The sequence below is a fragment of the Notamacropus eugenii genome, chromosome 1 (genome assembly GCF_028372415.1).
Source record: "Notamacropus eugenii isolate mMacEug1 chromosome 1, mMacEug1.pri_v2, whole genome shotgun sequence".
In the NCBI taxonomy this organism is placed as follows: Eukaryota; Metazoa; Chordata; class Mammalia; order Diprotodontia; family Macropodidae; genus Notamacropus; species Notamacropus eugenii.
In genome coordinates this window covers 382560226-382584118 of record NC_092872.1, presented here as the reverse complement: position 1 = coordinate 382584118, position 23893 = coordinate 382560226, and positions in this window count along the sequence as shown.

The following is a 23893-nucleotide window of genomic DNA, read 5'->3' as shown; positions in this document are numbered from 1 at the left end:
CTCATGACTCAGCGTTCTAACCTCTTACAATTGTTCAGAACTCATTCTTCATTCTTTCTCTTTTAGAACTTTGTAATTTACTACGGATGTGTGATTTCATCTATGTATATAGATGATACCCACCCACTGATACAGATTTGCTATTCATTTGGAACTTGTAATCTTAGAGAGGGTGGGACTCTGTGAAATTAAGATTTGCCAGTGGTCACAAGTTTGTATGTATCAGAGGCAGCATTTGAATCCAGGTCTTCCTCCTGATGCCAAGGCTTTTGCTTCTACTCACTTGATTGTGCTGCCTCAGAATTTGGTCATGATACAGGTAAACATTTCCTGCTTACTCAACGTGATGTAGTGAACACATAACACATGTGCAATTTTGGATTACTCCATACTTTCAAAAAATGCTTTCTCACACACATGCACACGCACACGTACACACATAGAGACAGAGTGCACAGAGTGAATTGAAGAGGATGGGATCATATCTTAAAAAAATGAAATCAAGCAATGAGAGAGAAATATATTGGGAGGAGAAAGGGAGAAATGGAATGGGGCAAATTATCTCTCATAAAAGAGGCAAGCAAAAGACTTATTAGTGGAGGGATAAAGAGGGGAGGTGAGAGAAAAACATGAAGTTTACTCTCATCACATTCCACTAAAGGAAGGAATAAAATCCACATTCATTTTGGTATGAAAACCTATCTTATAATAAAGGAAAGTGGGGGATAAGGGGATAAGCAGGATGGGGGGGATGATGGAAGGGAGGGCATGGGGAGGAGGGAGCAATTTGAGGTCAACCCTCATGGGGAGGGACAGGATCAAAAGAGAGAATAGAAGTAATGGGGGACAGGATAGGATGGAGGGAAATATAGTTAGTCTGATACAACACTACTATTATGGAAGTCATTTGCAAAACTACACAGATTTGGCCTATATTGAATTGCTTGCCTTCCAAAGGGAAGGGGAGGGGAGGGAGGGAGGAAGAGAAGTTGGAACTCAAAGTTTTAGGAACAACTGTCGAGTACTGTTCTTGCCACTAGGAAATAAGAAATACAGGTAAAGGGGTATAGGATGGAGACAAGGGCAGAGAGGGATGATAGAAGAGAGGGCAGATTGGCAGACAGGGGCAATTAGAACACTCGGTGTTTTGGGATGGGGGAGGGGACAAAAGGGGAGAAAATTTGGAACCCAAAATTTTGTGAAAATGAATGTTAGAAGTTAAATAAATAAAAAAAAAAAGGAAAAAATGCTTTCTCTTCCTTGATTAAGTTTGACTTCTGCATTGATTTTGGTCACTGATTGGGAAATTTAGGTCTGTGTTCTCCTTGAACCCCAGTTCTTTGCCTGGACTGAACTATGGTTGAACTTGGAGTCATATCACTTCTTCTGTGAGTTGAGTGTGAAGGCCTTCTCCAACTGTGCTTTGAAGCTATTATTTTTTTCAGCATTTTTTGGGTCTCCTTTCACAAGCTGTTGACTTGCTTTTCATGATTTTCTTGCAATGCTCTCATTTCTCTTTCCAATTTTTCCTCTACCTCTCTTACCTGATTTTGAAAATCCTTTTTGAGCTCTTCCATGGCCTGAGAGCATTGTATATTTACTTTGGAGGTCTCTTATGGTAAGCATTGTTCTTCCTCATCCGAAAGGATAGAAGGAAATACCTGTTCACCAAGAAAGTAACCTTCTATAGTCTTTTTTTTTTCTTTCTTGGGCATTTTCCCACCCAGTTACTTGACTTTTGAGTCCTTTGTCAAGAGAAGAGTGTACTCTGGGGACCTGTAAGTTCTCAGTTCCTCCAAGGTGGCACAATCAAAGGAGAGGAGTTTATTCCTCTCCTGGCCTGCACACTGGTTTGGATGTTACCACAGCTTTTCTACCCAGGATCTGCAAGTAGAATTCCCTTTCCAAAGCCTCCACCAGCTCCACTCAGAGCTGAGACCCAGATCAGGGGCTCAATTCCTCCAGGGTCTTTAGGTGGAGGGCTCCAAAAATGGATTCTGCTGCTGCTGCCACTGCCAATGACACTGCCTCCTCCTCTTCTGCTGCCATAGCCTCCTGGGACCAGGGTTATGGGAGGAAACTGCTCCCTTGTCACTCAGTTGAAAAAGCTTTTTCATTAACCTTTGAAGTATCTTTGGTGATTGTGGGTTGAGGGATTTGAGAACCACTGCTGCTGCTGGGGATTCTACCCCCAAGGCCTCTTCTGGGTCCTGTCCTTGCTGCATTACTTCCTGTGGCCCATGCTGGGCTATGCTTCACTTGGCTCCATGACCCATGTGGTAGACCTTTCCTGTCAGCCTTCCAGGCTACCTTGGGCTGGAAATTTCTTCCATTTTCTGTCGTTTTGTGGCTTTTGCTGCTCTTGAATTTGTTTAGAGTCATTTTTTACAGGTATTCTATGGACTGTGGGGGAAGAGCTACAGTATGTGCGTCATTCTACTCTGCTATCTTGGCTCTGCCTCCAACTGTACTTTGAAGATATCAATACCTCCTTTAATGACACTGCAGGAGTCCTTGATCTTTACTGTGGTTTATTATCTTAGGAAACCTGAGGTTATGAAATAGCTCTTACCTCAATGTCAGCTTCTTGGATTTCATTTTCCCCCTAAGAGGTTACAACTGTGTATGAAGGAACTACTTCTGACTAACTAGATTTGTTGTTTTCAAGTAGTTATGAGTTGACCAGTGATTAAGTTAGTGAGATCAGGTCAGTAGCTGAGTTACTCCTCTAAATGACTAATGCTTTCACATCAATCATGGCTACCCAGAGCTTGTCACTGTACTCTCCCACTTGTCCCACTTCTTTTTTGTCCGGTGGTCAACCAAGTTCTGTACTTGTGTTGACCTCCTTGAGGGACTGATCCAGAGACCTCTTTCTTCTTCAATATCACTGTCAGAGAGGAGTTCCATGATGGTGTCCACATTGGCTTGTGCATGTCTCTGAATAGCAGGAGAAGTGCTATTAATAATATGATATTCAAGTTAGACAGGTTATCAACAGCAATGATCACAGGTGAAAACTTGCTAGACTCTGACAGTATGATTTTGAGTTACATTTCCCCCATTTCAGGAATGGGAAATGGGAGTTCAGAGAAAGTATTTCTTCCACCTAGTAGAGATAATATTGAGCAAGTAAAATTTTTTCTCTCTTTCTTTTTTTTTCTTGAAAGGTTGGATTGATTGTCCAGATTCTAGAGAAAGACAAGGGAGCTGAAGTATTTAGGAGCTGCTGACAAATTAAGCAAGTCCCAGGCACTAAATGGAACCTTTATTCTTTATATGTGTACACGTTTTATCTACTCTCTCTCTACTAAACAATCAATGCTAATCTGATCTTCTAGAACTAGATGAAAGACTAGAGTTAAAAGCCTGTAGAACACTTCATTGATTACAGTCTGACCTATGTAGTTTCTTTCACCTCAACATACCAGGGAACACAATGATGGTGACAATGGGAGTGGGACTATTTTGTGACCACTATACAGAGAAGCACACTCTTAAAAAGTTGACCGTTTTTCCAGTGCCCAAAAATAACCTCATTAGACAAGTCTAGCCTAGTGAAGTAGAAAGAAAACTGAATTAGGACCACAGTGTAAGGGATTTGGGATATGACTGATGTCCCTCACTCAGGTGATCATCACAGAGTATAGTCAGATGTGATGATGCTTCAAAGTGTTAACAAGATATAATGAAAACTTTGCTATTCCATTGTACAGTGCTAATCAGCCTCTCTGGTTGAGTCAAGAAGAGAACTACTTGTCAATTGTCTAAGCCAGGCCTGTACAACCTGTAGCCTGCCAAAGGATTTCTGGTAGCCCACAAAAAATGTAGAGGAAAAATCCTCTACACTTTTCATGGGGTTCCCAAAATCCTTTGGTATGACCACAGGTTGTGCAGGCCTGGTCTAAGCAAACAAATTAGCCACACCCCTGGGGATTTTAAATAGTCAATAAAGTCCAAGTTGGGAACCAGTATTGAAGGAAGAACCAAGACCCAGAGAGGGAATCACTTTTGGGAAGGAGACAGTTTCCTTCTCCTCCCAAACTCTATCTGCTGTGTAGCTTTGAAACAGAGCTAGCTACTCAATCAGTAGGAGATACTGTATTTAGCAGGGAGCAGAAATAAACTTTCTAGACAAAGTCACGGAAAGCATCCTTCCAAGGGAGGATGCAGCTTTGAGGAATGGGACCCCTGGCAGCTGAGTCAGATTATGGAGAGGAGAAGATCCTAAAAGCCCAGCTGAGCAATCCACCCACCTATACCCAAGGAAAGCTGCTTGAGGATCCTATGAATAGAGAAAAGACTTCTAGGCCTTGCCCTACTAGGAGCTGTGAGTTGCCTTTGTCACATATGTATTCTACACATATGCCTTACTATCACTGTGATCTAAGCTTGAATTCACTCTTCCCATAGATTCTGTGTACATTATTAGCATAAGGATACACACTAGATTTATGGAAAGAATACTTTACAGCCACTATTTTTACTAAGTGTGTTTGCTGGCTGATTGTTTGTTTTAAAATTTTTATTATTAATTTATTTTAAATATTCTTTTCTTTTACAATTTTGAGTTCCAGATTCTCACCCTCCCCCCACCCTTCACCACCTACTGAGAAGGCAAACAATATATAAATTATACATGTGAAATCATGTAAAACATATTTCCATTTTAGCCTCATCACAAAAAAAGCAAAAGAAATTAAGAAAGTGAGGAAATTATACTTCAGTTTGCACTCAGAGTTCATTAGTTATCTCTCTGGAGATATGTAGCAGTTTTTAATCGAGTCCTTTGGAACTATCTTCTTAAATTATCTCTCCTCTTCTGTTTTTTAATGTGATTCATTGAGGTGTTATTTTAAAGTTGTTTAGAAGGGAATTTGGGCGGGCTCAGGCAAGTCCCTGACTTTTCTCTGTTATCTTTGCTTTCCCTCAAGGAGAAATAATTTAAGAATTATTGGACTACCTGAAGGCCATGATAAGAAATTATCAAGGAAAACTTCCCCAATAGAGCAAAATAGACATTAAAAGAATCTATCAATAACCTCCTGAAAGAGATCCCAAAACGAAAAATAGGAATATTAAAGACAAATTCCAGAGCTCCCAGGAAAGAAACAATTCAAACATTGTGGAGCCACAGTCAGGATAACACAAGATTTATCAGCTTCTACATCAAAAGATTGCAGGGGTTGTAATATGATATTCTGGAGGGCAAAGAAGCTAGGATTGCAACCAAAAATAACCTACCAAGAAAAACTGACTATAATCCTTCAGGGGGAAAAGTGGATATTCAATGAAATAGAGGACTTTTAAGCATTCCTGATAAGAGTAGAGCTAAATAGAAAATTTGACTTTTAAGTATAAAACTCAAGAGAAACATAAAAAGGTAAAATGGAAAGAGAAACTATAAGGGATTCAATAGGGTTAAATTGTTTACATTTCTATATGGGAAGATGACACTTATAACTCCTAAGAACTTTATCATCATTAGGGTACTTAGATCGAGTATATACATAGACAGAGGGCAAAGGTGTGAACTGACTGTAATGGGATGATATCTAAAAAAAATAAAATTAAGGGGTGAGAAAGAGGATAGATTAGAATGGAAAAGGGGGAGGTAAAATGGGATAAATTATCTCACATAAAGAAGTACAAAAGACCTTTCACAGTAAAAAGGAAGACAGGGAGCACTTGAATCTTATGCTCATCAGAATAGGCTCAAAAAGGGAATAACACATACTCAGTTGGGTATAGAAATCTATCTTACCCTATAGAAAAGTAGGTGAGGAAGAGGATAAGAAAAGGTGGGACAATGATAGAAGGGAGGCTGGGTTGGGAGAAGTGTGGATCAGAAGCAAAACACTTTTGAAGAAGGACAAGATAAAATGAGAGAGAGAGAGAAAGAGAGAGAGAGAGAGAGAGAGGGAGAGGGAGGGAGGGAGGGAGAGAGAGAAGGATAAACAGGAGAAAAACAATGGAATGAAATACACAGTAATCATAACTGAAAAATTTTTTTACAGCAACCTTCTCTGATAAAGGCCTCATTTCTTAAATATATAGAGAACTGAGTTAAATTTATTAGAATACAAGTCATCCTCAGCTGATAAACGGTCAAAGGATATGAACAAGCAATTTCTAGATGAAGTAATAAAACCTATTTATAATCATATGAAAAATGCTTTAAATCACTATTGATTAGAGAAATGCAAATTAAAACAACTCTGAGATACTACCTTATACCTATCAGATTGGCTGATATGACAGAAAAGGAAAATGACAAATGTTGGAGAGAATGTGAGAAAATTGGAACACTAATGCATTGTTGGTGGAGTTGTGAACTGATCCAACCATTCTGAAGAGTAATATGGAACTATATCCAAAGGGATATAAAACTGTGTATACTCTTTGATCCAGAAATACTACTACTAGATCTGTATTCCAAAGAGATTTTTTAAAAAAGGAAAAGAATCTGTAAGTGCAAAAATATTGATAGCAACTCTTTTTATGGTGGCAAAGAATTGGAAATTGAAGGGATGACTACCAATTGGGGAATGACTGAACAATTTGTAGTATATATTCATGATGGAATACTACTGTGATCTAAGAAATGATGAGCATGATTCTCTCAGAAAAACTTGGAAAGAGTTATACGAACTGATGCAGAGTGAAAAGGACAGAATCAGGAGAACATTGTGACACAGTAATGGCAATATTATATGATGATGAATTGTGAATGACTTAGCTATTCTTGGCAATACAACATCTAAGACAAATCTAAAGCAATTACAAAGAAAAATGCTAGCCATCTCTAGGGAAAGAACTGATGGAGTATGAATGCACATCAAAACATATTTTTAAAACTTTGTTTATTTTTCTTATTTTTGTTTTGGGTTTTTTTTTTGGTCTGTGTTTTCTTTTACAACATGACTAATGGAAATATGTTTTACATGACTGCACATGTATGACCTATATCAAATTGCTTGCTTTCTCAATAAGGGGAAAAGAGAGAGAAGAAGGAAGAGAATTTGGAACTCAAAATGTTTTAAAAAAAACAAATGTTAAAAGTTGTTTTTATGTGTATTTAGAGAAAAATAAAATATTAAATTAAAAACATTATCTATCAATCTATTTTCCAGGTCAGTTTTTTGATGAGATATTTCACACTTTCTTCTATTTTTTCATTCTTTTTCTTTGTTTTATTGTTCTTTGAAGTCTCATGGAGTCATTAGCTCCCACTTACCCAATTTTAATTTTTAAGGACTTATTTTCTTTAGTGAGCTTTCATGCTTCTTTTTCCATTTGGTCAACTCTTTTTTTTAAGGTGTTATTTTCTTCAGTACTTTTGTTGCTTTTTTTAAAAAACAAGCTGTCAGTCTCTTTATAATTTTCTTGCATCACTTTCACTATTTTCTCAACTTTTCTTCCACTACTCTCATCTCTTTCTTGAATGATTCCAGGAATTCTTGTTGGGCTTGAAACTAATCAACAATTTTCTATGAGTCTTTGTCAGTCTTTTTCACATTGTTGTCTTTTTTTAAGTTTTGTTTTGGTCTTCCCTGACTGATACCATAGTAGTTTTTAATGGTCAGATCCTTTTTTGTTATTTGATTATTTTCCAGCCTATTTCTTGACTTTGAACTTTATGTTAAAGTTGAATCTGTTCTCCTGAGGGTAAGAAGACCCTACACCAAGCTTCAGGCTTTTTGGCATCCTATTTTCAGAAAATTAGTTCTGTGGGTCTACAAGTTTTTGATGCTTCTAAGGTGGTATGATTGGGGAGATGTGTGGTGACTGTTCTTCTGATCTATGCTCTGGTGTTTACTTAGTAGGACCACAGGTCTCCTGCAGCCACAAACACTAGTACTCCTCCTAGTCCTGGAACTATGATTAGGTCCCCTGTTCTCCCATAGCCCTAAATGCTCCTGCTCCTCTCTGCTTTGGAACTGGGATCTGGGGCCCTGCTTCCTTGTGAATGACCACAAGTGTTCCTCTTCATTCTGAAGTTGTACACTAACACTGTACATGGGCAATAGAATTGCCAACCAGTGCCACTGTCAGCAAGTGTGAGCAAAGGGTCCTTGGTAATTTCTTTCTGACCAGTTGTCTGATTGCATTAATGTTTCTGGGCTGAGAGCTCCTGCTGCTGCTTCTTTCAGGGCCATGTCCAAAGTCTACTGCTGCTACTGCTGCTGTGCTCAGGACTTGTCCCTACTCTGGTGTCACAGACCTCTACTGCAGGTCTCCTAAGCTATCTTGTACTGGAAAAAATGTCTCACTCTGACCTTTTGTTGTCTCTGCCACCCCAAAATTTCATTTGAGGCATTATAACCAAACTTCAATTCTTATGTATAAATTGAGCGAGAAGGGGGAGTGTTCTGGAGGAGGTGCTATGGTATCGTCATAGTTTTAGAGCTGGAAGGGACTTTAGTCCAATCTCCTTATTTTTCCATGATGGAAGTTGAGGCATAGAGAGGTTAAATGACTCACAGTTACGAGACATAGCTAGTAAATTGTGGAGTCTGATTTGAATCTTGGTCCATTGATCCCATATCTAGTGTTTTTAATTGAGAGTTAGAAAACATGTATCCCACTCTTGGATTTGTCCCTAACTTCCTGACAAGGAATTTTATCTCTTTAAATCTCAATTTCCTGTAAAATAGTGAAAATAATTACTCAGCTACCTACCTAACAGAGTTTTGGGGAACTGGGAATAAAATAAGATAATTCCTATAGTAACAGAGAAGCAGTGAGGCATAGTATAGAAAGTCCTGGACCTAAAAGCAGAAGGCCTGCATTCAGATCCAGGCACCACTATTTATTAGTTGTGTAATCATGGACAAGTCACTTAATTTTTTTGTGCATCAATTTTCTCATCTGTGAAATAATAGAGATAATAATTGCTATTATTTGTAAAATTTACATTACAAGATTCCGAGTGTAAGCACTTTTCTATACCTTAAAGGGCTCCAACATTATACGTTCTAAGACCTTTTCCAGAGCTAACAGTCTGTGTTCCACTAAAATTCTATGATTTTGTGAATAGGAAAGAAAGAAAAAGGAAAGAAACAGAATTCATGGAGGCAGGGCAAAGCAAAGGAGGAGGTAGGGAGGGATAGAATGACTGGGGAAGGAATTATTCCTAGAGTGAAAATGAAATTCAAAGAAAAAACTGTGCCCTAGGTGACTGGAAGTCTCACCTACTTTCAATGATTTTCAGGCTCTTCATGCAAATCCAAGCAAACAATTTCACAGCCTCATTTGGAGCACCAGGAGGGCTGATTCGATTTCAGGAGCAGTGGGGGACAGTCATCGGCCAAGCAGTTCCATCCTGAAAGCTAGAGATAAGAGGCAGGAGAGGGCTCACAATGCTAATTTGACATTTTCAGCTAACGGCTTTTCAGATCACACACACACACACACACACACACACACACACACACACACACACACACACACACACACACACTTCAGAAAGACCTGCATCGCTCTGTAGCAACCTCAAGTCTCTTCTCACCATTTACTTTTTTCTCTCCAAGAATCCCTAGCACAAACTTGAATTCTTTCATAAAGATGGAGATGAAGATTAATGATGGTTTCCATAAACTAGGAATTACAGAATATAGGGCAAGTTCACCTGGGAGTGGGGGTGGGGAGTTTGATCTAAGGTACCATCCCTTGCAAGTGATTGAAGTAAGCTGAAGACAGAGGCAATGAGACTTGTGGCAGGCTGGGAGAAGAGGCTGGAATAAAGAGGAAGATTGTTTTTTGGATACTAGAATTATTAGAGAAGAGAGAAAGGGATGGAGATAATGAGATGGTAGCATCAAGAATGTGGGCAGGATGGAGTGAATTTCAAAGGAAGGGAAGAGGTAGTTGAGTGATGGTGAGGATCAGAGAGGTGGTCAACTCTTCTTCCTGGTCCTGCTTGACAGGGTGTATGGAAGAAGACAGACATTGAAAGGTTCTTATAGCCAGAGTAGTAGCTTTTGGAAAAAGCTAGATTTCAGTAAATACCCGAAGATGGCAGGAACATAAGGGGAAGACATCTAGGATAAAGTTTGTTAACAATAAAGGCAGATTGCAAAAGGTATAGGAGAAAGGGAGAGAAGGGGGGATAGGGGCTGGGGAGGACTAGAGCTGAGTTTCACAAGGGAGGGGGAGAGGCTCAGGTATGCTGCTTTCACCATTAGTTCCCTCCCCCAACTCCCTCCCAGGCTGATCCTGGGTAGTACACATGGCTAGATAGTGCATTTGGGACGTTCCACCCTAGTGGTAAGGCAGACCCTAGGGGAAATCCTTTGATGGCACAAAGCCCTAGGGGCCAGGTGAAGGGCCAGGATAGGGAGTATTGGATGTTGATGCTTAGAGCAAAGATTTAGTCTCTTCATGTTAATTCTGGCTCATAATGATAACTCATATTTATATGCTATTTTTCTGTTGATAAATCACTTTCTTCACAATAGCCCTTTGATGCAAGTAGTATTATTCCCATTTTACAGATGATGAAATTGAGACTTCAAGAAGTGAGGCACCTTAAGTCAAATCATATAACTAGTGAGTAGCAGTTGGTCAGTCAGTTAATTAGTATTTATTGTGCCTAGTATGTGCCAGGCACTGTGCTAAGTGCGAAGGATATGAGGAAGGCAAAAGAAAATCCCTCCTCTCAAGGCACTCACCGTCTAATGGAGAAGACAACATGCCAACAACTATGTACAAAAAGGATATGTATAGTATAAATTAGAAACAATAAAAAGGGAAAAACATTAGCATTAAGGAGGATCAGGAAAGGATTCCTGAAGAAGGTAGAACCTCGACTGAGACATGAAGGTAGCCAGGGAAGCCAAGAGGGAAGATGAGGCAGAGCATCGAAGCGTGGTGGATGGTCAGTGAAAATAATGGAATGTTTTATTCAAGGAACACCAAGGAGGCCAGTGTTACTGGACTGCATAGTTCTGGGGCACAGGGAAAAGAAGGTGGACAAGACTGAAAAGGTAAGAGTCAATTTATGGAGGATTTTAAAAGCCAGAGAATTTTATATTTGATACTAGAGATAATGGGAAACTATTAGAGTTTATTGAATGGGGAGTGGCATGGTCAGAATTGAGTCTTAGAAAGATCAATTTGACTGTTAAGTACAGTAAGGGTCCAGTACCAGAACTAGATCCCTAGATCTTCTGTCACCAAGTTCTGTGCTTTTTCTATTGGTATTGTCATTCATTCTCAAAGAAGACCAAAATGACATCGCTGTGTGGGGTAGCGTGGGGTAGCAAAACAGGCAAACGAATTATTCAAGTCCCTACTATTATAATAGCATGAGGGGTCTGGATTAGACAGTTTCTAAAGTCTTTGTTATTGTTGTTGTATAGTTGTTTTCTTTTCAGTCATGTCAGGCTCTTTGTAACCCCATTTGGGGTTTTCTTGGCAAAGATACTGGAGTGGTTTGCCATTTCCTTCTCCAGCTTATTTTTACAGATGAGGAAACTGAGGCAAATGGGGTTAAATGACTCACCCAGGGTCACATAACTAGTTGTTCTGACTTCAGACTCAACTCTCTATCCACTCTGCCACCTAGCTACCCCTCTAAATTCCTTACCAGCTCCAATGATCTATGGTTTATGATTCTTCTCAGTTCTGATCATTTTTATTCTAGGTTCCCAGGTCCTCTCCAGCTCTGATATTCTAGGTCACATAGTCCAGCATTTTTCATTTTATAGTTATATGGCATGTTGTAGAGCGTTCCATTGAGTTCAAATCTCACCTCAGACACTTGACATTCACTAGCTGTGTGACCTTGGGCAAGTCACTTAACCCGAACTGCTTTATCCTGGGTCTTCTCCAGTCATTCTAATGAATATCTGGTCTCTGGATTCTGATGGCTCAGGAGGAGAAGTGAGGCTAGTGACCTGCATAGCCCTCCCTCACTCAAAACAAAGTCAAGTGCAAGTCATGTCATTATTTCTTTGATGGCATGGTCTTTTTCAGAAACGAAGGACGAACACATTACTCTGATGCCACACTATGGTGTGAAGGGGAACTTAGGTTTTTGAAAGCTTTGTCATGTGAATGAAAACTCTGGAAGGTTCTACATGCTGGTACAAGATGAGGGAGGTGGTGATCTGGGGAACTTCTGAACAATTTGATGAGTTCTCCAAATCGGTAGGATAATATATATGGCATAGACCTTTGAAAGAAGGAGCACTTTCCATGGAGCCCCTACCCCCTTGCCCAGAGGACACAGGGAACTCCTTTGATTGATCTCTTGTGACATGGACTGCCCTTGAGACTGGTGATTGAGAGTTAATTTGCATGGAATCTTGTTGGACAAATTCAGTGTTGTTTTAATTATATTTCCAAAGGGAACAAGTGTCATGGGACATTTGGTCATCTTAAATAGTACAGTTATCCCTTTCACATCACAACTTTCCCCATCACAATTTCAATATATCACAGGTCAGCATAAGAAATTAAGTGGGAATTTTCAGGGAGTTTTGTGGAAACTGCAGACAACACACAAAGGCCAGTGAACAACATGGAGTCTATGACCAATATGTAACCAAATTTTACAATAAAGTACTATATACGCCCCATAAAAGAGAAAGAAAAAATTCAGACTTCTCTGGTATGAATGGAGGGCCAAAAATTTTACATGGATTTTCCAGATCATGGGGGCACTGCACCCCTTAACCCCTATGATGTGGAAGAGACAACTATAATGTTCGTGATAAACATTAATATACATCTATATATACATATACATAATAACTCCATTGTATGTACCAATATCTGTTGTAGAGGATTAGAAGATAGAGAAAGTCTACTAAGCACTAACTTAAGAAGACTCTCCAAGTTAAATCTCTTTATATAATATCTGGTGATTTCAGGACAAAGGTGGATATCGGGAAATATGATGAAAAATGTTGAAAAATACAACCCAGGATTCAGAAACAAGAAACAAAAGGATTATAGACTAATCAGATTCACACTTATATGCCATGATGCTTTCTCCAAGAGAGCTGAAAGGTGCTAAACATGGAGAGCACAAAACATCACATAAAATTAAACTGATTATATCTTAATGGAAAGAGACCGACTGATGTGGTGAAACAGTTATCTGTCTACATTGACCATTTACTTGTTAGAGAAAAGATAAAAATCCATACCAAATTGGGAGAGAAAAAGAGAAAAATGAGAAGACATGACTTGCAATGAAGGCAATTCCAATCTGAGTAATTTTAAAAAGGGAACCAAGAGTGTGTCCTATCCTTGGCCATTCATGTTTGATGTTTTATTATCCCATCATGGAGCACTTCTCACACTTTATAAACGAGTAACAGAGTGTAGTGCCCTTCTGTTTAACATAGTAACAACTTGTAGTCTCCTTTACCTGACACTTCAGTGATTTTATCAGGTGGATTGGAAAAAAAAAATCAAGTGTCTTGCTCAACTCCCTGTATGTAAGGTGAATTTTAGTGTAAGTAGGTGGATTTTAGTGTGTGTAAAGTGGATTTTTGTTATTATTTCTCAGAGTTCAGTTTCCCAGGATCCATAGCCATAACAATTTTCTATTCCCAGGTACTAGATATCAGTTCCCGCTATTATGGTTCAAAACATTTCCATTATGCTTACACAGAGTTATATAATAGTAAATGTTATAAACATCCACTGCGGCTGTGCAGTGAGATACAGGGATGGGATGATGTAAACTTGTGAGGCTATTGATGGCAATATGTTTTCTTTGTCTATTGTCCTATGAAAAGTGGTCACTAGACAGTAAATGGGTAACCTTTAGGGTTAAATGCACAAATGCTGTGTGTACCTCAACTAGCCCCCATTGAGGCTTGGAGGGGAACCTTAGTGTTGAGTGCACAAGCTGGAATGCTGTGTCTGCCTTGATCAGACCCTATCAAGACTTGGGGAGGACTCTGTGTTTGCTTCAAATGGTCCCCATTGAGACTTGGGGGGATTTAGGGGAAGCACAAGTTGTGCCTGTCTCCATTGGCCCCATCGAGACATAGGGGTAGTTGCTGCCCATTCTTGCTGCCCCCTGCAAGAATGATGATTAAAGAATGCTGTGGGAGTTGTGCTCCTGTTATCAGAAATACTCTTCTGAGAAAACTAGACTAAAGTAAGATTATTAACCCATTCTCAGTGTCTTTCCTGTTTGACCAAATTAAGAGTGAACCTGTGCCAGCAGCCCCTCAGTGTACTGTGTTTATCTGTCTTACACTCACTAACCCCATCTGTTTACATTTTATCAGGATGTATACAAAACCTTGAAGTTGTTAAGACAAGATCTTGAAGGTCTCACTTGGCTTTATCATTCTAAGATTCCAGAGGATAGAGCCAAAATAACCCTGGGAGCACTGAAATGCCAATGGGTGGATTGGTTTTGGGTGGTGCAGAGTAGGACTCCTCTTATGCGGTAGCCTGGAGCATCCATTGCATTTTTTTTTATACCTTTGATGGCAGAGGGGGTGGGAACAACAGCTGCTTAAATTCTAGCACTCCCTACCTAGGTACTTGAGTCTTCTTGAGGAAATGCACAGAAAAGCACTGAATTTGGATTCAGAAGGCCTGGATTCAAGTGTTGTCACTTATTGGCTGTGTCGCTTTGAGCAAGTCACAACTTTCTGAGTTTCAATATCTTCATCTTTAAAAATATTGATTATTATCTACCTTTCAGGTTTGTTTGGGGAAAAACCTGTGAATTAATTTTATATACTTTGAAAACATAAAGGGCTATATCAGTGTGAACCATCATCATCATCAACTTCCTCCTCCTTCTTCACTAAAGCCCAGATGCAGAATGGCCAGAGTTGGGGAAACAGAGGAAATACATTCATGCTTTGCAAAGGGCCCTCTCAGCATCTCGTCTCATGAAATCTTATGAACCCCCAACCCCTAGGTAAGACTTTGGGACTTCTTGGCCTTCCACCTGCCCTGCAGCTAAAGCTGCTCTTATGTGTTATCTCCCTCAATTATAGCGTGAGCTCCTTGAGAGTAGGGGCTGTCTCATTTCTCTTGCTTGTATTTCCAGTGCTTTGCACTTGGTGAACATATAATAATTTCTTTATCATTTATTCATTCATAAATTAAAAGCCAGTCTTTGGATGAGTCAAGGAAACTAAGTGTCCCAGGAGTCCTGCAATTTAATTGTTTTCCCTAAGAGGAGATTCTGATGAATCCCAATGCATCTTTTAAAAAGAGTTTTATTAATGTATTTTGTCAATGAATCTTTTACAGCCACACATTTAAAACCTGTTGAACAGGATTTCATCTTACTGGGAGGTCCTTTTTCTTACCTGTTTTCTTATCTGTTTCAGAAGCAGGAATTATTTTTGGATACTTATAAAAGTCTCTACTCTGTTGCCTGTATAAAGGAAGTGTAAGTATTCCTCTTGTCTCTTACAGGCTGCCTATCTGTATATACGCTAGAAATCCGTCTCTTCTTGAAAAAACAATAAACTGTAATTAAGTTATTTCAAGCTTATAAAATTTTTTAAAAAGCCTTTTGAACAGAAGTACATCTTACTGACATTTTCTTAAATGTTGCATTTGAAAAATATTTTTATTTGTCTCTTGTTTTTATATGACATATTTTTACAGTGCATTCCTCCCCCTCTCCTTTCCCAAAGAATTATCCCTTATAGCTAAGAATAATAAAGAGAAAGCATAAAAATACAGCACAACTAACCAACACTGAAGAAGTCTATACTATAAAATTATCTGTAGTGTTCCACACCAACCTCTTGCTAAAGAGAGAGAAACAGACAGAGACAGAGATGGAGAGCAATGCCTTCTCATATCTCTTCTTGAAAGCCAAGTAAGGTGATTATCTTTTGTGTTTCACGTTTTCCCCCTCCAGCTGAAGGGAAGTTGCCTGTGCTTTGTTCCAGAGACAAGTATATGAACTCCCCCAGAATGATCTTTTGGGGCAGAGTATAGGATACTGGTGAGGCAGAGTAGTTCAGGCTACCTAGTCTGGCACACTAAAGGGATAGGATGCTTATTGTGCAGCAACTGGCCAGAGCTCAGAGAATGGGAGAAGACTAAATCAGAAGCCAGAATCAGTACAACAGAATGAGAATGGTCTCTGACTGAAGTTAATCTATCCCTAGGAGTGATGCATCTGAGAGAGCAATAATTGAAGGCCATGGTTTCACTTGACATTGCTCTCAGTCCATGGTACATCAGCTGTAATTGCCCAGCTCCGCTCTAAATACCTAGGGAATATTTCTTTTGTAAGTTACAAAGAAATTAAGCTGTTTTAAAAGAATTTTAGGTATCAGAGATGGAGTGGATCTTGGAGCATAGAAGACTAGCACTGGAAGGACTTCAGAGACCAGTTGGTCCAACCCATTCATTTTAAAGATGTGATCCAAAAAAAAAAAAAAGATGTGATCCAGGAAAGGGAAGTGATGTGATTAAGGTGATAGTTGGGTGATAGTTGGTTTATTGACCATCACTCAGGTTCTCTATCTCTCAATCTAGTACTCTTTCAAAATTAGACTTTAAGTCATTTATTCAGAGCTCTGTATAGATGACCATTTGTTCTGGGAAAGGTAGGTCTGGGCAGGGTATCAAAGTGCAGCTTTGAGGAAACCTGGAGTAGCATGAGTGTACTTAGTTTCTGATTTATACTTAAAAGGGATTAAGAAATGTCTGTGCTGTTGCCTATGCTGGATCCAAGTTAAAATCGTGCCTGTCATCTGTGTGACCTTGTACAGACCACCATCTCTCTGGGCTACAGTGTCTTTATCTGTAAAATGGGGGCAATAGATTAGAAATCAGAGGTATTCAATTTGTGGGGAAAGCAGCCTCACAGAACTCAGAGAGCAACCAAACCAGATTAAAATGTAATTGAGAAATGTCCAATGAAATAAATGAAAATACAACACAGAGAATGTTAACTTGTGATTTTCTAAGTTAATATGTGGCTATCAGAGATCCCTTTCTATTCAAATTTGATACCACTGAAGTTAGATAACTTCTTAGGTCTCTTGTAGCTCCAAGTATATGATCCTGATGTTCTTGGGGTCTAGTACATGTGCCCAGCTCCTTAGATCTTGTTTCTGCAGAAGAGGCTTGCCCTAGGTGAATGCACCTGTGAATTGAATACCTTCCCTTCTCCTCATTTCTATCCATCCACCACTGAAATGTTCCTGATCAGTGCATGACGTAAAGTACGTTGTATAGTTCACTACTTATTGACAACTCAAAGGTTGTATTTTCCAGGAATCTTTTCTTGATGTTTCCCCTGGAAGAAATTTAATTAATCCCTTCAGATATCATATAGAACTTTGTCTGAGACTGGGTTATATGTTTAAAATATATTATTTCATATTTGCTCTCTCTCTGTATATAATATCCCCTTACTAGACTATAAACTCAGACCAAAGGATGGTATAATGTGTTTTTAGCACTCTATGGTAGAATTTTGTTTTTAGGTATATTCACAATGTCAGAGGATAGATCTTCTTTGCAGGGGGGGTATCCTCTAGTTGAATTTCCTCTAATATCTCATCATAGTATGAGAGTGATCCTGGGTTCCCAAAGACTATGACAGCAGAGCCCAAGCTCTGTTAGGTCCAATAAGGCCAAGAAGCTTCAAATTGGAGTCCAGAGAAAATGTATGTTCACCATCTAACCACACAATTGAAGGAATAATGTTATTGTTATTGTTGTGTTTGTCCTTCGTTCTCAAAGAGGACCATGACATCAAGATGATGACATGACTTGCAGTTGACTTTGATTTGAATGAGAGAGGGCTGTACAAGGTGACCAACCTCACTTTCTTCTCCTGTGTCATCTGGGTCCAGTGGCCTGAGAGTGGACTACTAGCTTATAGGTATGCGTTTTGTGTGTGTGTGGATAAGGTAAGAGGGGTGCAGGTGCACAAAAACTAATGAAACATTTATTAATCTTGCTGTTTCTTGCCTGGAATGCTCTCCTTCCTCAGTTCTACCTCCTGGCTTTCTTTAAGTCTAGCTAAATCCCCTTCCACTACAAGGCCTTTCTCAGTCCTGCTTAATCTTAGTGCTTTTCCTCTGAGCTGTCTCCCAATTTATTCTGTACATATCTTGTTTGGACATAATTGTTTCTGTATAAAATGTTAATTAATTAATTAAAAATTTGTGGGATGTACTTTTTTTGGTTGATTCTTGAAAAGCTGGTTGTTTATGGCTTTTTCAGTTCATGGCTGGTGGTCTACATTCTCTCTCTCCTATTAGATTATGAACTTCTTGAGAGCAGGGACCAGTTTTTGCTTTTTTTGTATCCTTAGAACTTAGAGCAAGGCCTGGCACATAGTATGTACTTAGTAAATGCCAGGTGACTTGAGTCAACTTAAAGCACACGAGTCATGGTTCTGTGGAGGAAAAACCTGAATGATTTCATGGTTTTTTTTTTAAATAATGAAGGATTTATATTCATTAATGATTAGCCAACGGATCCTACCAGTCAGGCCCAAACCACAAATAAAGACCTAGATAATCTGGGGATTTCAGTTGCTTGAAACCAGTTTTAAATTTCCTTTTCAGTATTGGCAGCTTGGTCCCTCTTCATTCCCCCTTTCCTTTCCCCAGGCTCTGGAACACATAGGGCTTTGAAGTGAAGGGCTGGTAGTTATGCTGTTACTGTTTACAAGACAAAATCAAAGGATTTCAAACCTGAATTCAAATCGGAGCATTTGCCTGCTGGGTACTCATCATTAACAGGGCCTCTGATTCTAAGCTGCTGGCAGGCTAGGGGAGAGGGTGTGAAAAAAGGTCTATTTTATTGGCAGGTCAGAGCTGAACAGTAGTGATTGAGGAGGAAGGCACAGTGATACAGGAGGAGGGGGTGTAAGAGTGCTGCTGGTCCTGGGCCACAAGGAAAGCTATTTAGGGCACAGGCAGAGCAAACAGAGCTCCTGGGATTGTGCCATCTTTCCGCCACAGATTCTCCCTCCTTTTCATGAATGATAATGGCTTGCAGGGTTTGAGGTGGGGAATAAAGCTACTATGACAAGTTACTAACCCCTCCCAGGAACTCATTTTTCCCATCTACAAAATTCGTGGGTTGGACTAGATAATCACTAAATTTTATTTCAACTTTATCTTTCAGTGTCTTATCTATCTTTGATTTCTCAAATTACTACTGAGAGACAAATTTCCATAAGGTGTTAATGGCTCCTGTTGCTTTCCCTTTCAAAGGTATTTGCATTTTGACAGGGAAGAAGGTCTTAACCCAAAGGAATTAGAAGCAATTAGTCACAGGCAAGGCAATTAGAGTCAATGGTGTGATTTGGCAGTCAAAAGAGCTAACGTGATCTAGGTTGCATTTTGCAGAATGTGGGAGGTGATGGATGGTCCCTCATCCAATGCCCCATTTAGATCCCACTTGGGAAAGCATGTCCAATTCTGGGTCCTGGATTTCAGGGGCAATGAAAACAAACTGTAATGAGTTCAGACAAGGATGACCACAATGATGGAAAGATTTGAAACCATGATATACTCTGCCTGGAGAGGTGACTTGAGGGTGAGAAGCAGGGGAAAGAGAGATGAGCAATGTGAGACATCATCACTGTCTTCAAATATTTAAAGGGTTATATGGGTAAGAGAGATTAGACTTGTTTTGATTGGGCCCCAGAAGGCAAAATTAGGATCAATTGATAAAAGTTACAATGAAGCACATTTCAGCTTGAGATAAGGAAAAAATTCCTAATGAAGAGAGTTGACTAAAAGTAGAACGACCACCTTGGTAGGGAGTGAGTTCCTTATCTATGGATGTCTTCAAATGGCAACTGGATAAATATTTTTAAAAATATATAATAAATTTATTTTTCAGTTCTTAACATTCAGTTCCACAAGAATTTGAATTCAAAAATTTCTTCCCATCTCTCCCCACTCACTCACCCCAGGACAGCATGCTCCCCATCCACCCCTTCCTTCAGTCTGCCCTCCCTTCCATTGCCCTCCCTCTTCTATTCTTCTCCCCTCTATTTCCCTGTAGGGCAAAATAGATTTCTATATCCCATTGCCTGTACATCTTATTTTCCAGGTGCATGCTAAAACAATTTTTAACTTTCATTATTAAAGCTTTGAGTTTCATATTCTCTCCCTTCCTTTCTCTCCTACCCACCTTCATGGAGAAAATAAGCAATTAAATATAGGTCATATATGTGTAGCCATGCAAAACACTTCCATAACAGTTATGTTGTGAAAGACTAACCACATTTCCTTCTGTCCTATCCTGCCCTCCATTTATTCCATTCTCTCCCTTGACCTGTCCTCCCACAACAATGTTTGCTTCTGATTATCCCTTTCCCCAATTTGCTGTCCCTTCTGTTGTCTTCCCTCTCCTATCCTGTTCTCCCCTGCCTTCCCGCAGGGTAAAATAGATTTCCATATCCAATTGAGTATGTTATTCCCTCCTGAAACTAAATCCCATGAGAGTAAGACTCACTTATTTCCTTTCATTGCCCCCCTCCTCCCCTCCACTGTAAAAGCTCTTTCTTGCCTCTTTTATGTGAGATGATTTGCTACATTCTACCTCTCTCTTTCTCTTATTCCTAGTACATTCCACTCAAGAGTAAATTTTATTTTTCAGGTATTCTCCCTTCACATACACATACATAAACACACGGGGCAGCTAGGTGGTGCAGTGGATAGAGCAGCAGTGCAGGAGTCAGGAGGACTTGAGTTCAGATCTCACCTCAGACACTTGACACTCACTAGCTGTGTGACCTTGGGCAAGTCACTTCACCACAATTGTCTCATCCTGGGTCATCTCCAGTCATTCTGATGAATATCTGATCACTGGATTCAGATGGCTCTGGAGGAGAAGTGAGGCTGGTGACCTGCACAGCCCTCCCTCACTCAAAAAACAACAAAGTCAAGTGCAAGTCATGTCATCATTTCTCTGATGGCATGGTCTTTTTGGCAATGAAGGACGAACACACATAAACACATATACATAAACACATATACCTATGTACATATCCATACATACACATATATAAGATACACATACATACATACCCATACACACCTACATATACATATATGTATACACATATATATGTATATGTGTGTGTGTGTGTGCACGCGCATATGTATTCCTTCTAACTACCCTGATACTGAAAAAAGTCTCAGGAGTTACAAATAATATCTTTCCATGTAGGAATGTAAACAGTTCAACTTTCATGAGTTCCTTAAGGCTTCTCTTTCCTGTTTACCTTTTCATGTTTCTCTTGGTTCTTGTATTTGAAAGTCAAATTTTCTATTCAGCTCTTATCTTTTCAACAAGAATGCTTGAAAGTCCCCTATTTCATTGAAATTCTATTTTTTCCCCTGAAGTATTATACTCAGTTTTGCTGGGTAGGTGATTCTTGGTTTTAATCTTGACTTCTGGAATATCATATTCCAAGTCCTTTGATCCCTTAGTGTAGAAAGTGCTAAATCCTGTGTTATCCTGATTGTATTTCCATGATACTAGAATTCTTTCTTTCTGGCTGCTTGTACTATTTTCTCCTGGATCTGGGAACTCTAGAATTTAGCCACAATATTCCTAGGAGTTTTCCTTTTGGGATCTCTTTCAGGAGGTGGTCAGTAAATTCTTTCCATTTCTATTTTCCCCTCTGGTCCTAGAATATCAGGGCAGTTTTCCTTGACAATTTCTTGGAAGATAATGTCTAGGCTATTTATTTGATCATGGCTTTCTGGTAGTCCCATAATTTTTAAATTGTCTCTCCTGGATCTATTTTCCATGTCAGTTGCTTTTCCAATGAGATATTTCACATTGTATTCTATTTTTTTATTCTTTTGGTTTGGTTTTATAATTTCTTTGTTTCCCATAAAGTCATTAGCTTCCATCTGTTCCATTCTAATTTTTAAAGAACTATTTTCTTCAGTGAGCTTTTTGAACCTCCTTTTCCATTTGGCTAATTCTGCTTTTTAAAGCATTCTTCTCTTCATTGACTTTTTGGACCTCTTTTGCCATTTGGGTTAGTCTATTTTTAAAGGTGTTATTTTCTTCAGCATTTTTTGTGGTCTCCTTTAGCAAGCTGTTGATTCACTTTTCATGATTTTCTTGCATTGCTCTCATTTCTCTTCCCAATTTTTCCTCCACCTCTCTTACTTGATTTTCAAAATCCTTTTTCAGCTCTTCCATGGTCTGAGACCATAGCATATGTTTTTAGAGGTTTTGGATGCAGAAGCCTTGACTTTGATGTCTTCCTCTGAGGATATGCATTGTTCTTCCTCATCTGAAAGGATGGAAGAAAATACCTGTTCACCAAGAAAGTAACCTTCTATAGTCTTATTTTTTCCCTTTTTTTGGGGCATTTTCCCAGTCTGTTACTTGACTTTTGAGTCCTTTGTCAAGTGGAGGGTATACTATGGGGACCTGTAAGTTCTCTGTTCCCCCACAGTGGCACAATCAAATGGCCTGCAATCTGGTCTGTGAGCCACCCAAAGCACTCTTTTCTGCCCTGGAACTGTGAGTAGGATTCCTTGTCCACATCCACCACCAACTGCACCACACCAATGCTCCTCCTCATCCCAGGACCACCACTTAGGATTGAGACCCAGATCAACTGCTAAATTCCCCCAGGATCTTTAGTCCAAGCTGATGTTGCAGTGGCTGCTGCCGCCCTGGGACTGGGGCTGAGGTCAGACCACACTCCCCTCTCCCCCAGGTGAAAGAGCTTTCTTATTGACCTTTGAAGCTGTCTTTGGAGTTTGTGGGTTGAGAAATCTAAGAACTGCAGCAGTTGCCCATGACTCAGCGTTCTGCAGCCTGTTCCACTTCTGTCTGTGCTGTGTGGCCCATGCTGGGCTGCACTCAGTTCTGAGCCGAGTGTGATAGATCCTTCCTGTCAGCCTTCCAGCTGTCTTGGGCTGGAAATCTCTTTCACCCTGTCATTTTGCAGTTTCTGCTGCTCTAGAATTTGTTTATAGTCATTTTTATAAGTATTTTAAAGGCTATGGGGGAGAGCTAGAGTATGTTCCTGCTTCTATTCCTCCATCTTGGCTCCTCTCCCCTGGATAACTATTTTAAAGGGGTGTTGTAGAGAAGAATCCTGCTTTAAGTTTGAGCTGGACTAGAAATGTTATGATTTGGGGAATAAATTTCTAATAGTTGAGTTAGTGACAGGCCAACAAGTCAAGTCAATCAGTATTTATTAAGTGTCTACTGTGTTGCCAGGGACCATGCTAAGGGTTAGACTGTAAACTCTGCAGAGTTTACAATCTAATAAAACTTAGATAAGGATTGGGGGAAATATCTGGGAGTTGAGGAGATCTTCCTTGAACCCCACAAATTACCTAGTAGATAACCATCTGCTTTACTTATCCATGAAGCTGGTCCATACCTATAAAGCAATGTTAACATATGTACTACCAATCTCATAAGGTTTTGAGGAACATACTTTTTGTACTAGAAAGTAGAATATAAATATAAGCTATTTTTGTTATCTTTTTGGATATATAAGGAGGAAATGAACCAGGAGGGGCCCAAGAGAAAACAACCATTTTTCCCCAAGGAAAATAGTACCTGCTTCTTTAAATGGATTTGTATACCAGTTCATTTTTAAAAATTCCTTTGTGGAACATCTACCCATGGCAGAACATCCATAACCTAAGTCTGACTTCATGAAATCTGAAATCAATTCATTAGTCACTAGCAATCAACTAATTTCTAATGAAACAGCTAATAAAGAAAAAAAACTGATCATCTTTCTCCCCCATACCCCACTCATCTTCAGAAGTTGTCATATCTGAGGCTACAATGTCACTCAGATTTTACGGAGCCAGAGATGCTCCGAGCTAGGACCAAGGCAGAGATGATCTGATCTTCCTCTGTCTTTCAGTTTGTAAGAAATTATTGCTCAGATGAATAGGTCAGGTTATGGATA